The sequence below is a fragment of the Canis lupus genome, chromosome 24 (genome assembly GCF_003254725.2).
Source record: "Canis lupus dingo isolate Sandy chromosome 24, ASM325472v2, whole genome shotgun sequence".
NCBI lineage: Eukaryota > Metazoa > Chordata > Mammalia > Carnivora > Canidae > Canis > Canis lupus.
The window spans coordinates 19,151,586-19,166,698 of NC_064266.1; the positions used below are offsets into that span (position 1 = coordinate 19,151,586).

Below are 15,113 nucleotides of genomic sequence, written 5' to 3' on the forward strand. Positions count from 1 at the left end.
CTTTGACAAATGCATTCTATCCCTTCTGTATTCAGATTTATGTCCTATATTCAGATTTCTCCAGTTGGCCCCCAACTGTCCTTTATAGCTAATTTCTTTCCAATCTCGGATCCCACTACATTTGGTAGTTGCCTTCAATCTAGAACAGTTGTCAACTTTTTTTTTTAAGATATTATTTATTTTACAGAAAGAGAAAGAGAGAGATTGAGAGAGAGAGAGAGAGAACAAGCAAGGGGCATGGCAGGGAGAGAAGCAGACTCCCCAACAGGTAGGGAGCCCAATGTGGGTTCCCAGAACCCTGGGATCATGACCTGAGCTAAAGGGAGATGCTTAACCGAGTCACCCAGGCGCTCTGCTTTTTTTCTTTTTCCCTCTCATAACATTGACATTTTTGAAGAGTCTAGGAGACTATGTCACATTCTCGATTTGTTTGTTTCTTCCCAGCTAGATTCAGGATGTGCATTTTTGGCGGGAATGTCTTGCAAGTAATTGTGCGCTTGCTAGTACATCACATAAGAAGCGTGTGGTACTAGTGCATCCCTCACCAATGAGGCCAAATTTGATCTTTTGATGAAAGCAGTGGTCATCAGATTTCTCACTGGAAGAGAACCCTCCTCACTCTGTAAATAAGTACGCCGTGGGGTGATACTTGAGACTGCATGAACACCTTGCTCTTCATACAAATCAGCCTACTGCACAGAGACTTGTACATACAGACACGGGATGTGTCCACGGTACATTATTAAATTTAAAAAGCAGAATTGTGTGGGTAATTACAGCCTTCCTTTCTTTGTAAGTGATTACACCTGTGAGTAAATGCATTGGAGGGGGGTGTTGCCTGGAAAAAGATTGGTCTGGCTGGGCCATTTATATAAGGGAAACTGTGAGTACCTGTGCACCTTTTCTCATTTGCTGCTCATTTTTCCACGATGGAATCTTCCAGTTGGTCTAGGAGGACAAAGCCTGACTCTCAGAGTAGGGAGGAGGATGGGGCCTCAGCCTTCAGATTATACCTCTTACTTAACTCAGCTCTTTCCTGGCTTCTGGATTGAGACTTCCAAGGCCAGAGTCTCTTGCCTCAACCCAGAAAGACACCCTTTAATCTTTTGCCTGAGGGCTAGGGGTCCTCACGCAGAGGCCTCTAACAGCTTCTTTTTTATGGACTTCTAACACACCAGCCATTTCCTGCCCTGTCTGTACCCTATTTTAGGAGGCACATGACACCTCCCACTCCTGAGCCTTTTGGGGAATCCAGGCACAAATTAGATGGCTTGCCCGCTCTCTGCTGCTTTGTACAGGTTTCAGCTTTTTTAGCTTTGCTATGTCGGTCACCATTTGTCCATTTGCTACAGAACTTCTGTGTTTGATTGCTGTTGTCCTCTCTTTTGCTTCATCTTTGTGGCTCACTTTTTTTTATCTCTTTCCTTTCACTGTAATGGGAATTTGCAAGGGGCCATGCCTACGTGCTTCATCGGTTATGCTTAACCCCAAGTCCATACCATTCTTAGGTTTGTATGGTTTCAATTTTTAACATGAGCCCTTAGTTTGTAAAATAAACTAATATATATATATATATATATATATATATCATTCAGTTTAATTATATGTAATTGACATATATTTTTATATAATGTATATTACATATAAAAATATATTTTTTATTTTCTTTTAAAAATATATGTGTATTTTAGGGGCACCTGAGTGGCTCAGTGGTTGAGTGTCTGCCTTTGGCTAAGGTCATGATCCCTGGGTCCTGGGATTGAGTCCCTCATCAGGCTCCCCACAGAGAGCCTGCTTCTTCCTCTGCCTGTGTCTCTGCCTCTCTCTGTGTGTCTCTAATGAATAAATAAATAAAATCTTAAAAAATATATACATGTGTATTTTAAAGACACCACATACAAGAGGCATTAATAGTCAGGAGCCTGCTGATTGCAAATGAGAGAAATTCACCTCAAACCGGTTTAAATACGGAGATGATTTACTGGTTCACATAACTGAGATGTCCAGGGTGAGGGCATGGGAACCCCACGGACACCAAAAACATCGTCAGGACTTTTTCTCTTTCCATCTTTGGTTTTCTGTTACAGCCTTTCTCCACTGCTCTGCATTGGCACATTTTTCCACCTGCAAAATGGGGCTGTCAGGAAGCCTGAGTGATGGAAAGGGTTGGCAATTAAGGCACTCAGCAAACAGAGAAGGTTTCTGAAATCCTAACCAGTAATAAGCATAATTGCTTTTCAGAAATCTACCCAAAGCCCCCGCCCCCAAGAACACGCACACAATGAGGCAGAGGAGGACGCTCAGCTTTGCATCAGGAGCTGCCTGAGCTGAGAAAATGGGAAGGGATCTGGTGAATGAGTCAGTTGCCAGCCCTGGTACAGGCTGATCTACCTGCCTTGAGGAGCCATGGGCCACTCAAGAGTTGCTCGGGGTTTCCTCATTCTTCAGGCTGAGCACTGGAGTAGGGGTGGGGGTGGGGTGCTGGCCAGAAAGGTCTCAAGGTCACAACTGGCTCACTTTTCATGCTGATGAGGACATGTGTCCGTGACTGATCTCTCCAGCAGTTAGGGGCTGAGCTCTGTTTTGCCGGCCGCAGGACAGGGATGTAGCCTATTGGCACAGCAGATACTGGGATAACGGGAGATGTTACACTCAGTGAGAAACACTAGAAACCGCAGGAGGCAAGAAGATGTGCTATAAGTTTAGAATGAGTAGGTGCTTCTTGTGGCGGGGTGGGGGGTGCATCCCTGAGAGTTTCTTAGCAGATGTAAGTGTGGGACCTCAGACAAATGATTGTATTTCTTTTAGCCTCAGTTTTCTTATATAGAAAACAGGGCAGCATCAGCCCCTTACCTTACAGATGTTGAAAGCTACAGCACGTTATTTTCCACTTTTTTCCTGTTCCGTGTATGGAAATAAATACCTCAATAAGCCTGTGGAGCAGTGAAGTTGGCCAGACCATGTGTGCTGTAAGCCACTTGCTTATGTCTTGCTGCTGCTGTTAGGTCTGTAAGTGAAAAGGCTGAGTAGGGAGGGCATGACACGGAGGCTTTCCCGCAGAGGGCACAGTAAAGGAACCTGTTGGCAGAAATCCCGAGGGAGGACTTCCTATTTAATTTTTTTTTTAATTTTATTTATGATAGTCACACAGAGAGAGAGAGAGAGAGAGAGAGGCAGAGGGAGAAGCAGGTTCCATGCACCGGGAGCCTGATGTGGGATTCGATCCCGGGTCTCCAGGATCACGCCCTGGGCCAAAGGCAGGCGCCAAACCACTGCGCCACACAGGGATCCCCCGAGGGAGGACTTCCTAACTACGAAACTGAGGTCTGAGCAAAGCTCTTGGTCTACAAGCGGGGACCCCAATGGATGGGGCTACGTATGATGTCCCAGGAGGTCAGACACTGTAATGAATGGACATGGACGGTGTTGGGACAAGGCTTGCTCATTGCAGAGGCTTTAAAACTGTAGCTACTATTATTTAAATTATCACCACAAAAAGCCCTCTTGTCACTCTCTGCTGCCCCTCAAGAGATTGGAAGCTGTGGGTCTTGAGCTAGGCTACCCTCACAGGTGTTTTGTATCCTTCCTGGGAAATGCAATTAATAGAAGGAAGTGAAATTCATTGAGCCTCCTTAGCAATATGGGAACAAAAAATACAAATGAAAACCACAAAACAATATTTTGTCTATTTGGCAAAGATTTTGTTTTTAAGGTTTTAGTATCCAGCATGGGTCTGAGTGGGGAGAAATCAACAGTCTTAAATCATGTAGGTGGGAGTAGACATTGCTACTACTTTTCATGAAGTCAATATGACCCCCCCCCAAAAAAAAAAAGGCATCAAGAGCATTAAAAACATGCATGTCCTTTGACATAGCAATTCCACGTCCAGATACAATATTTAGTGGATACTTGCAAAGATTTAATTAAAAGGTATGCTAGACTGATGGTTGCAGTGCAAAATGTAAAATAATGTTCAGCACCAGATTCTTAAATAAAGGTGCATCTGCTCATAGGGCTAAGCAGCCATTCTAAATGATGTTTTTAGAAGTGTGGTCATTGGTGTGAATATAAAGTTAATTGGAGGAAACCAGGGAAAAAACTGCAGGTGTTGTATGATCCCTGGAATGGATGTGAGCTTTTCATCTCCCCAGAATGTTCAGGGCAGGCCATGTCATGACAGGCTGCCCTGGACTCCTGAGTCAAGCTGAGCCACTGAAGGCCATCCCTAGGATGATGCTAAAACCCTCAGAAGAGAAACAACTATCCTTCTATAGGCCTAAGGCCTGCCAAGAGTTGTGGTATCCCCTTTTGCCATCATGTGGGAGAATCTGCCTGAGATGAAATCAAACAACAGAAAGTAGAACAAGGAGATGTGGGAAGACAGATTCAGATGACATTCATTGAGCTCCTGGATCCACTTGCTCCTGAAGTCAGACCCCTGGGATTTTCAACTCTATGAGTCAATGCATCTCTTTTATTGCTTACATTGGTTTGAACTGGATTTCTTTCCATTTAAAGAGTCTTGGCTAAAATAAGCCCTGTTTTTTGAAAACCAGTAACAAGAAAGTACTCCATAAAAAAGAAGTATTCATAAAGGTAGACACCAAGATGTTATTGTGATTTTCTTTGAGTACCCAAGGCTATGTTGTTGCTTATTATTTTCTTTTTGTTTGAATATGTAGTAAATTTAAAACATGCCCTCCCCCCAAAAAAACCTCCTCCAAGCCCAAATATGTCCACAAATTCTTTGATACCTCTGCCAACAGAAGATGGGGTCTCTGTTCTCTCCCACTGAATCTGGAGGACCTGAGTGACTGAATGCCCTCTAGAGTGTGGTGGAAATTATGCTCTGTGACTTACAATGCTAAGTCATAAAATGCCATGAAGCTTTGGTCCAGTTTTTCTGGTACACAAGCCTTGGAGCCTGGAGCTTCCACATAAGAAGTCTGAGGCAGCCTTGCTAGGAGGAAGCCCAGGCCATATGGACAGTCCCTGTGTATGTGTTCTTGCTGACAGCCCCAGCTGACGTCCCAGCAAATACCCAGCATCTATGACCAAACATTTAAATTCAGATACTTCTAGATCATTTCTCCCCCCACCAATAAAGTCAGTCCCAGACTTTGGTCTTCCCAGTTGATGGTCCATGCTGGTGCAAATATGCCATGGCTACTGTGTCCTTTCCAAATTGTTGACCCACAGAATGTGGGAGCATAATAAAGTTATTTTAAGCTGCTAAATTCTGGAATGGTTTGTTACACAAAAATAGATAGTTGAAACATAGATATTTTCTGATTATTCTGCAACAAACAAGACTTGTTTAATATTTAAGAATTTAAAAAGAAAAACTAATAGGAAATATTACTCTTAAAAGTTGCATACATAAAAACAAACAAAAAAACACAGCACCATCTAGGAACAGAAATTGGTCTCCCCCCTCAAAGAAAGAAAGAAAGAAAGAAAGAGAAAGTTGGTCTCCCACCTGCCTGTTTCTCTAGGTCAAGGTGATAGATATCATTTGTCTTTATAGTCTACTGCTTGCTGGATGAGGGGGTGGGGGCAGCATGAATGAGTTAATGTCCTAGAGTCTTTGTGACCCCTGATATCCTAAATTTGAATTCTTAGAAGCAGCTGTCTTATCAAAAAGGTTAAAGCAATTTCAGCCTAATTGCAAATGTCGACAAATCCTCGAAAAATAATCTAACAGCATGTAGCATATGCATTAGGATGCTTATGTTTGAAAGTAAAGATAAAATGTAACTCAGGGGCACCTGGCTGACTCAGTCAGTAGAGCATGTGACTCTTGATCTGGGGGTTGTGAATTCAAGCCCCACCTTTGGGGCAGATATTACTTTAAAACAAACAAACAAACAAGGAACTTAATGTGGTTTAAATGAGAGAGAGAGAGACAGAGACAGAGAGAGACAGAGAGGCAGAGAGAGACAGAATTTATTGAGTAACTAAAAAGCTGAGGGGGTGGGATACCTGGGTGGTTCAGTGGTTGAGCATCTGCCTTTGGCTCAGGCCGTGATCCCGGTGTCCTGGGATCAAGTCTTGCGTCAGGCTCCCCTCTCTGCAGGCTTCTCCCTCTGCCTATGTTTCTGCCTCTCTCTCTCTCTCTCTCTCTCTCTCTCTGTGTCTCTCATGAATGAACGAATAAATAAAATCTTAAAAAAAATAAAAAGCTGAGGGATAGACAAATTTCAGGGGAGGCTTATTCCAGCAGCAATGTGACCCAGGTCAATTTCTTTTTGTGTATTTCTCTCCTTTGCTGCCTCGCAGGAGGGGGCGGTGGTGGTGTGCTAATTCTTATTAAGCAATGGGACCTCCCCTTATGGCCACAAAATTGATGTTAGCAGCATAGGAGCTATATGCTTTCTGGCTCTGGTCATAGCTATGCATTTTCCTGTTGGTGGAAAAAAGAAGTGTTGAATCTGAGTCTAGTTGGTCCCACGGGTCTAGCTTTGATCATGTACTTATCCTTAAATCCATCGCCGTGTGTGGTGGTGGGTGGGTGTGGGGAGTGATAGAACATCCTGATTGGATTAAACGAAAATTTACTCAAGGGATTAAGGGTTGATCAGTCCTACCTAAACTCTATGGGTGGCATATTCCAGTTCTTTTTTTTTTTTTGAAACTTGGAACTTTTATTTATATTCCAGTTCTAATGAAGAAAGGGGAAAGGAAAAGTATGGAGTGAGACACATGTCTCTGTAGCAAGAGGCACATTAATCTTTATGTCCTTGTCCCAGTAGCCCTACTTCTGGGGAAATGTTCTAAAATACTAGAAAAGGCTTATTTATGGAGATGCTCACTGTTATTTACAAGAGTAAAATTCTAGAAGCATCCTCAATGTCCAATTCACCCATTTATTTCAGTTATTAAGGTCTTTTACAATGGGGTAGACATTTGTACTAGACTCTGGGGACACATGCAAGTAATAAGACACAATCTGGATGTGACACTCAAGGTTCAGAGGGGAAAATAAAGTAAATGTGCAGTTTTACTAGGGCAGTAAGTATGAATACAGTAGATGCACAACGCTGTGGAAACCCAGAGGAAACACACCCAACTTGGGTTTTGAGAATGATGATAGGAGGGCTTCCTGCAGGAAGAAAGACCTAAAGGACCAGTGAGAGTTGCCACACAAGGGGAGTGGAAATGATGTAGGGACGGTGGGGGGAAAGAGGGGAAACATTTGAAAACTACCAATGCCTAGGTCCTACCCCCAAAAGATTTGTTTTCTGTTAGTCTGGGGTAGGGCCTCGGCATAGTTTGCCTTAGGGGAGTCCTGTCAGTGTTTAAAATAAACAGCTGGATAAACTGTATGGGGTGGATAGGATATGAGATCTCAAGACCATTGCTTAACTATGGAGAGGTGATTGCTCTAATGTGGGAACTGAGGCAAGGAGAGGCATCTATTCTGGTTCTGAAATAAATTAGGAATGGTGATGGCGTAGGGTGCTATTCAAGTGTTCCCCCCTCTCCTGCTTCTTTCCCTCCCTGTTCCTTCCCTCTCTCCCTTCTCATTCCCTCTCCCCCCTCCCCCCTCCTCCCTTCTCCCTTCCTCTCTCCCTTCTTCTCTCCTTCCCTTCTCCCTCCCTCCCTTCTTCTCTCCTTACAGAGTACCTAGCAGGGTCAGGCTGTTCCCAGCCAGCACAAAGCCCTTCCAGACACCTTCCTGTGGACGTGCCTCTGGATTTGTTGAACACTTTCTGTGGTTGGACAGCTTGTGGAGTCCACAGGGTGACAGGGTGGGAGGATGCATGTGGGGTTTGCCGAGATATCAGAGACGGTGGCTCCCAATAAAATCAACCGAGGGCACAGCCCCATGGAAGTCACAGGAACTGGGGGTGGGGGGGTGTACTTCTGGTTCCATGGGCTGTGGAGTGGAAGGTTCCAAGCTCTTTGAGGAAGCAGTGGGGTAGGATACCAGTTGAGCTGGGATAGAGGGTCTGGCATCTTTGGGAGCTGCATGTCATTCATTTGACTGTCTGGTGCCAGAGAGAGAGGTGAGTGACAGGACAGGAGAGGGTACCGGTCGTCAGGTAGGCCTATTAGAGTACTTGGACTTCATCCTCAGGGCAAGAAGGAGCCAATGCCTATATCTGATCGGAGAGTCTCATGATCAGATCTGCCCCCCAGGAGATCCCAGCGCTGCTGTGTGGAGAACACCCCACCCGTGGCAGACCTGGCCTCTGTCTTGGAGCTTTGCCGCTCACAAGTGAGGAAGTGGTTTCACCTCTCTGAGCATCAGTGTCCTCATCTATAAAGCAGAGATGAAAATGTTTACCTGCTTTGGGTTGTCAGGAGGATACATACAATGTAATAAGGCGAATAAAGCCAGAGAGCACCATGCTTAAGAGGACTGACGACCAGGGAGCCAGATTACCTGCTTTAAATCCTGGCTCTGTTGTTACCAGCTGTCTGACCTTGGAAAGTCTCCTGACCTCTCTCTGTTTCAGTTTTCCCATCCACAGAATGGAGATACGATCATTCATCCTTCCTAGGATTGTTAGGAAGATTAATATTATTATAATATTAAAACAATGATCCGTTATAGAATGAATAAGTCCCGGAAATGAAAGACACAGCATAAGGAATATAGCAGATGCTACTGAAATAGCGACATATCCACTGGGACAGGGGGTCGCTGTAGTTGTGATGAGCATCGCGTCATATATAAACTTGTTGAGTCACTATGTTGTACACCCGAAACTAATGGGACATTGTGCGTCAGCTGTACTCACAAAACCAAACCAAAAAACAAAACAGTGACCAGAGAAGTGTTTGCTAGTAAAGTAGCTGAAAGGGCACAGGAGGGGCCCAAAGCCGAATGGCAGGTAAGGTGTGTCAGAGCCCGATCTGAGTTAAAGCCTCTCCCTGTACAGTGCCTTTCCAGTTAGACTGTTCATCTCCCCACTATTGTTATGAATCTTTTCTCTAATATGCGAGGAGAGCACAGACCCGAACCACAAACACCACATAACACTGCTCCTAGGAAACACCTGGCGCTTAGCAATGATTAGTGATCAGAGAAGCAATGTCCCCTCTGCCATGCAGTGTTGAGTGGGAGGATCAGCACAGTTAAGAAAAGGGTGTGCGAAGGGGGCTGAAGAAATCCTGGGGTGGGTCTGTGCCCCCCCGGATCTGCGTTTGTATTCTGAGTTTGAGACTTGGCCCTGCCGGTTAATAGAAGTGTGACCTTGAGCAAGTCACTTAATGTCTCTGTATCCCACTTTCCTCATCTGAAAACTGGAGGGAATGTAACAGTATCTCCTCTAGGGGCGCTTTGTAAGAAACACTTGAGCTAGCACATGTACCCGGCACATGCTAAACGCTGAAAAAGCTTTTAAAAGCTACGACGATGATGGAAACGGTGATGGGGGTTCTTGAGTGTTTACTCTGTGCCTGCCTTTACCTTCATTGTCTTATTCCAGACCCACACAGACTCCAGAAGGCAGGATTTATATCTGTCTTTTTCCAGAGAGGTGAGAACTTGGGCTCAGAGACTTGACACACCTTGCCAAGGTCACACAGCAAGTAAAGGTCAGGCTGGGATTTGAATCTCCATCTGTTTGATTACAAGAGTCTAAACCTTCAACCACCCACCATCCTTTCTCCTGTCAGTCAGCAGCACCCCCAGACTTCAATGGGGGTGAAAAGCATATCCTATTATTTTCATACCCTCCACCACTCTACTCCACACCCAAGGGCTCGTCCCAGAGTGGGCGCCAGGAAGTGTTTGCTGAGTGAATTGATGATCTCCCACACCTCGCAGCCTTCCATCTCTACATCCTTGAACCAGCAGCCTCTACTGGAACACAAGAGGAAGAGTGACGAAAAAAAAAAATCTTGGTCCCCAAGGATACAATTAATCAGAATGCTTCAGTTGCGTACATACCTCTGTCTGTATAAATATGTGTATTTGTATCTATATAAATAGTAGCACTCACAAAGGTTGCTGGCTCAGTGATGTGGTTGAATGGGAGACTGACAGCATGATTCATGGCTCAGGTCAAATTTAACTCTAACCTGTTGTGCAAGACAGATTTACTCTGAGAACCCTTTCTGCTGCATAATTGCCATGGGCCCACCTTCTCCCCAGGGAGAGGATATTTCCAAACCAGCCCACACAGATTCTTCTGCTGGAGTCCTTGGCTACTTTCCCAGCAGTGTGGGCCCAGGTGAGATCCAACCAGGCAGTCGTTGTTGGCAAAGGTAGAAGAAGCAATCAAAAGCCACAGCCTGAGACATCCTGCCAGGAACCTGGAAGGTGAGATGGAGACCCCTCTGGGATAGGTGGTCTAGGAAAAGCTTCTCATCTAGCCAGGCCAGCCAGCTGTCCTGTTCGTACAGCTGTCCTGTCTGTTATTTACCTAGAGCATCCATCCAAATGTGTCCCTCCAGCCATTGGTTAATTCATTCATTAACAAATCCATCCATCCATCATATTCTCCCATCCATCAGAGCCTATCCCTCCAAGCTTCGAATGTGTGTGCAGCATCTGCTATGTGCCAGACACAGTGCTGAACACTGGGAATATAGTAAACAAGTCAGATATTTTGCCCTCACCGAGCTTATGTTCTAGCACAAGTTCAGAAAATAAGCAGATAATCATGCCTGTGTTTTTTTAGTTATGGGCTCCAGGAAGTAAATGTAGAAAAGGGGTAGGTGGTATTTAGGGATCCAATCCCGTGGACAGACGTTGACTTAGTCTTGGGGTCAGAGAAGGCTTCTGAGAATTGATGGGTGAGAAAGAGCCATCCATCTATCTGAGAGCTGAATGGAATTTTCAGGGCGGAGAGGACTTCTGAGTGAGCATGGAGGAAAGGCAATGGAGTGCACTAAGGACATTACAATGACAAACGACTGGTGGGGGAGGTGTTGGGAGGCTTGATCTGGAGGCTCTGGAAGGATTTGGTGACTGAAAACGTTCCAGTTTCCCTGTGGTTCCATTTTCTCTGAAGAAGTGGGAGTTTCACAGCTTTGTTTAACAGGAAGGTAGGAAACCATGGTGGAAAAGCACAGAGCTAACCTGAGCAATTGGCTCTACGGTTCTACAGGTGTAGGACCTTGTGAGGCAAGCTCTTTAACCTGAACCTCAGCTCAGAACCTCAGGGGCACCTGGGTGGCTCAGTCGGTTGAACGTCTGACTCTTAATTTTGGCTCAGGTCATGACCTCAGGGTCATGAGATTGAGCCCTAAGTAGGGCTCTGCACTCACTGTGGAGCCTGCTTGGGATTCTCTCTCTCTCTCTCTCTCTCTCCTTCTGCTCTTCCGCTGCCTCTAAAATAAATAAATAAGAATTTCTCTGAGCCTCCGATTTTTCACCTATAAATAATAATAATAATTCTGCTGGTCTTTCTTCCTTTGTTTAATATTTAAAGAGCCCCTCTTATGTCCCAGGTGCTTTTATGGACACTGGTAATATTCCAATGACCAAAACAGACTAAAGCACTGTGTTGTTATAAAGATTAAATGAGATAATGCAAATGAAACATTAGATACCATGCCTGGCCCGTTGCCTATGACTATTAGATGGTGGCTGTTTTAACTAGTATTTTAAAAAGTCAATCAAGGAACACATTCCTAATATGGCTCAGTATACTGCCACCCCCCCCCCCATGGAGGTAGCCGGTAGCATATTCCCCTGCAGTCCTAGCACCCCCACTCACCTGTTCTACCAATTCAGAAACCGGAGAGGCATCTTGCATTCCTCTCTCCTCCTCATACCTGACAGCCAGTCGTCACCAAGTTCTGCTCTTCCTGTTTTCTAAATATCTCATATGTACCCACTCATCTCCAGCCCCCTTCATTGACATAGCTTGGGGCTCTTAATGTCACACTTGTCTGACAGACATTGTTAATTAATTACTTACCTGAAATGTACATTCTCGTCGTCTTCTTCTACACTGAAAACATCATTGTTTGTGTCTGTAATATCTGTGTATCTCAGGTTACTCACATTCCCAGCCTCTCTTGCATTTAGGAGTGACAGTTGTGACGAAGAGGGAAACAAAAATCTCGTGGAGGTAAAAAGGATACGGCATGGAGCCTTGTCTTATACCTGTTCTGAATTTTTCTTTCTTTAAACATGCATGTGATGTCTGGAGCTGTGGCAGCTATCTTGGAGCTGTGAAGTAATAAGCTGGAACGGAAGGACCCCACCATCACCACCAACAACAAAAAGATCCTGGATCTTTGGTAAAATAGCTAACTGCTGACCTCTAAATTTTGTGTGGAAAGAAGAGGAAACCCCTCCTTTGTGTAAGCCGCTGTCATTTGGGGTTTCTGTTATTGGGTATAAATGGATTCCTACATGGTCTGCATGTTGTGTTATCAGCTTCCCAACTTGCCAGCTTGCCTCCCCTGGGGCGAGCCCCCCAATTCATTCCCTGCGTAGCAGCCACAGGTATGTTTTGAGGCATACAAGTCAGTTCCCTTCAGTGCTGAAAACTTTGCAAAGGTTTCTCATCATCTACAATAGTCCCTGGGCATGGTGTTATTTTCTGGCTAAATAAGGGTTTTCAAGCATCTCAGCACCTTGATGAGTTTTTTCTGATGAATATTGAGATATTAATCTCTCACTCAACTCATATGACACTGCTGTTATTGCAATAGCATTTCAAATAGAGTATTAAATTTAACTTTACCTGACTTTAAAGAAAAAGAAGAAACGGAAGTAAAATTGAAGTGCTTGATGATTTTCAAATAGTTTTTCTTCACACAAGGGTTATTATATCTTAATAGATCTCTCTAAGGAAATTATTAAGGAGACATGAAAACTGAGTACAATGTGGGATTGGATCGGATTCTGGACCAGGAAAAGGACATGATTGGGAAAACTGGCAATATTTTAATAAGATCTGTAGTTCTGTTGATAGTATTATATCAGTGTTGATTTCATGGTTTCAATGACTGTATAGGGCATATAAAAGGTTAACATTAGGGGAAACCGGTGAAGGGCATATTGAGTCCTCTGCATTATTTTTTCAAATTCTCCGTAATTCTAAAATTACTTCAAAATAAAAAGTTTTTTTAAAAAACCACTTTAAGGAAAAAATTTATAAAACACAAAAGAGTAGAGTAAGTTTTTTATTGAATTACAATTGACATACCAGATGAGTAGTTTCTAATTATGTTCTGATTCAAGAGAATATGGAGCACTCCCTGGTGTGAAATGTGATGGCATGAGCACTTCTAGAATTCCTTTCATTTTCTCTTCCTAAACTTCCAAATTTTTGTTAATTATTTTTATGTTGTCAAGATTTTAGATCATTGACTTGTTTGTGGGCTTCCTCATTGCTACTGGAGCTGTTTAATCCTAATTATGTATTTAACTAATTCTGCACTCACCACTCTGTTTCCTGAATTCTTTACTTTGGTTTATTTCTTTATTGGATTTCATAAATGAATACTTTAAAAAAAATGTCTCTGACTCTTAAAGATAGAGAACTGAGGGTTGATGGAGTGAGGGGGGGAGGGATGGGGTAGATGGGAGAGGGGTAGTAAGGAGGGCAATTGTGATGAGTACTGGGTGTGGTATGTGATGAGTCACTGAATATTTCTGAAACCAATATTGCACTGTACATGAACTACTGAGAATTTAAATAAAAATTTGAAGAAAAACCCCACACAATGTGTCTTTGCTCCTAGGTTCACGTGTACTTGAAAATGTGTATGTGCTGCCATTTCATTTATACAAATGAAAACTTGACTGGGTATAAAATTATGGGATTTTGGTTTGGAACTTGTAGACATTGCTCTACTGTTTTTCTGTCATTGGTGTTTAAAGCAATTTATATACAGTGCCGTTGACTTTTCGGTATATACTGTTTTATGAAGTTTAATGCGTGTAATGTTGATATAACCATAACCGGAATCAGAATGCAAAACAGTTCTGTTATCCTTCAAAATTTCCTTATGCTGCCCCTTTTTGACAACTCTTGCCCCATCCACTGACTTCTGACAACCAGAGATCTATTCTTTGTCCTTATCATTTTGGCCTATAGATGTCATATAGTGGCATTATGTAATATGTAACCTTTTAAAAATTTTATTTATTTATTTATTTATTTATTTGAGAGAGAGTGAGCGTGAAGGAGGGAGGAACAGAGGGAGAGGGAGAGAATCCTCAAGCAGACTCCATGCTGAGCAAGGGAGGGACTTGATCCCAGGACCCTAAGGTCTGAAGCTGAAGACCTGAGCTGAAATCAAGAGTTGGAAGCTCAATCGACTGAACCATCCAGGTGCCCCACAATATGTGATCTTTTGATGCTGACTTCTTTCATTCAGCTTAATGCTTCGGAGTTGCATCCATATTGTTATATGCATCAATACTTTGTTTTTATTATTTCTTACAATGTATTTAGTATTACATTATGCTGATGGTACACACTTCATTTATCCCTTGTTGAAGGACAGAGTGGCTATACCATTCTCCTTCCCCCAACAGTGGATGAGAGTTCTAGTTGCTCTGAATCTTTATCAGCACTTAATATAGTTAGATGGTTCCCTCCCCCCTTAGTTGTAGCCATCCTATTTGGTGTATAATGATGATGGTTTAATTTGCATTTACATAAACAAATGATGGTTGAGTATCTATTTGTGGCTTATGTACCTCTCATATATCTTCTCTGGTAACATGGCTATTGAAATACTTGACCCATTTTTGGTCTTATTACTGCTGAATTTGGAGCATTCTTTATATATTCTGAATAAAAGTCCCTTACAGACTATGTGATTTGGAAATATTTTCTCTCCATATATAGCTTGTTTTTTCATTCTCTTAGCAGAAAAAAGTTTTCAATTTTCATGAAGTCCAATTTATCAATAATTTTAATGGACTATGTTTTTGGTGTCATATCTGTGAACTCTGTCTAACTAAAGGTCATGGAGAGTGCTTCGATCTTTTCTTTTAAGTGTTTTATGTTTTATCTGTGATATTGTTGTGTTAATTTTTGTATAAGGTGTGAGAATATAAGTTGAGGTTCATTTTTTTTGCACATGAATGTCTAATTGTTCCACCATCATTTGTCAAAAAGACTGTCTTTCTTCTATTGAATTGCTTTCACAACTTTGTTGAAAAACAATGGACTGTGTTTATGTGGGTC

The 15,113-nt window shown here is 43.0% G+C and overlaps 1 long non-coding RNA gene across 3 annotated transcripts in view; it reads left to right on the top strand.

Annotated features, from left to right (window-relative positions):
- Positions 1–14,738, top strand: part of LOC112673700 (uncharacterized) — a 63,602-nt gene extending 48,864 nt beyond the window's left edge. For all 3 annotated transcript variants that reach the window (XR_003144984.3, XR_003144982.3, XR_003144983.3), the window contains one exon: positions 12,114–14,738. This is a non-coding gene — a long non-coding RNA (uncharacterized LOC112673700). The remainder of the gene's footprint in view (positions 1–12,113) is intronic.
- The last annotated feature ends 375 nt before the right edge of the window (positions 14,739–15,113 follow it).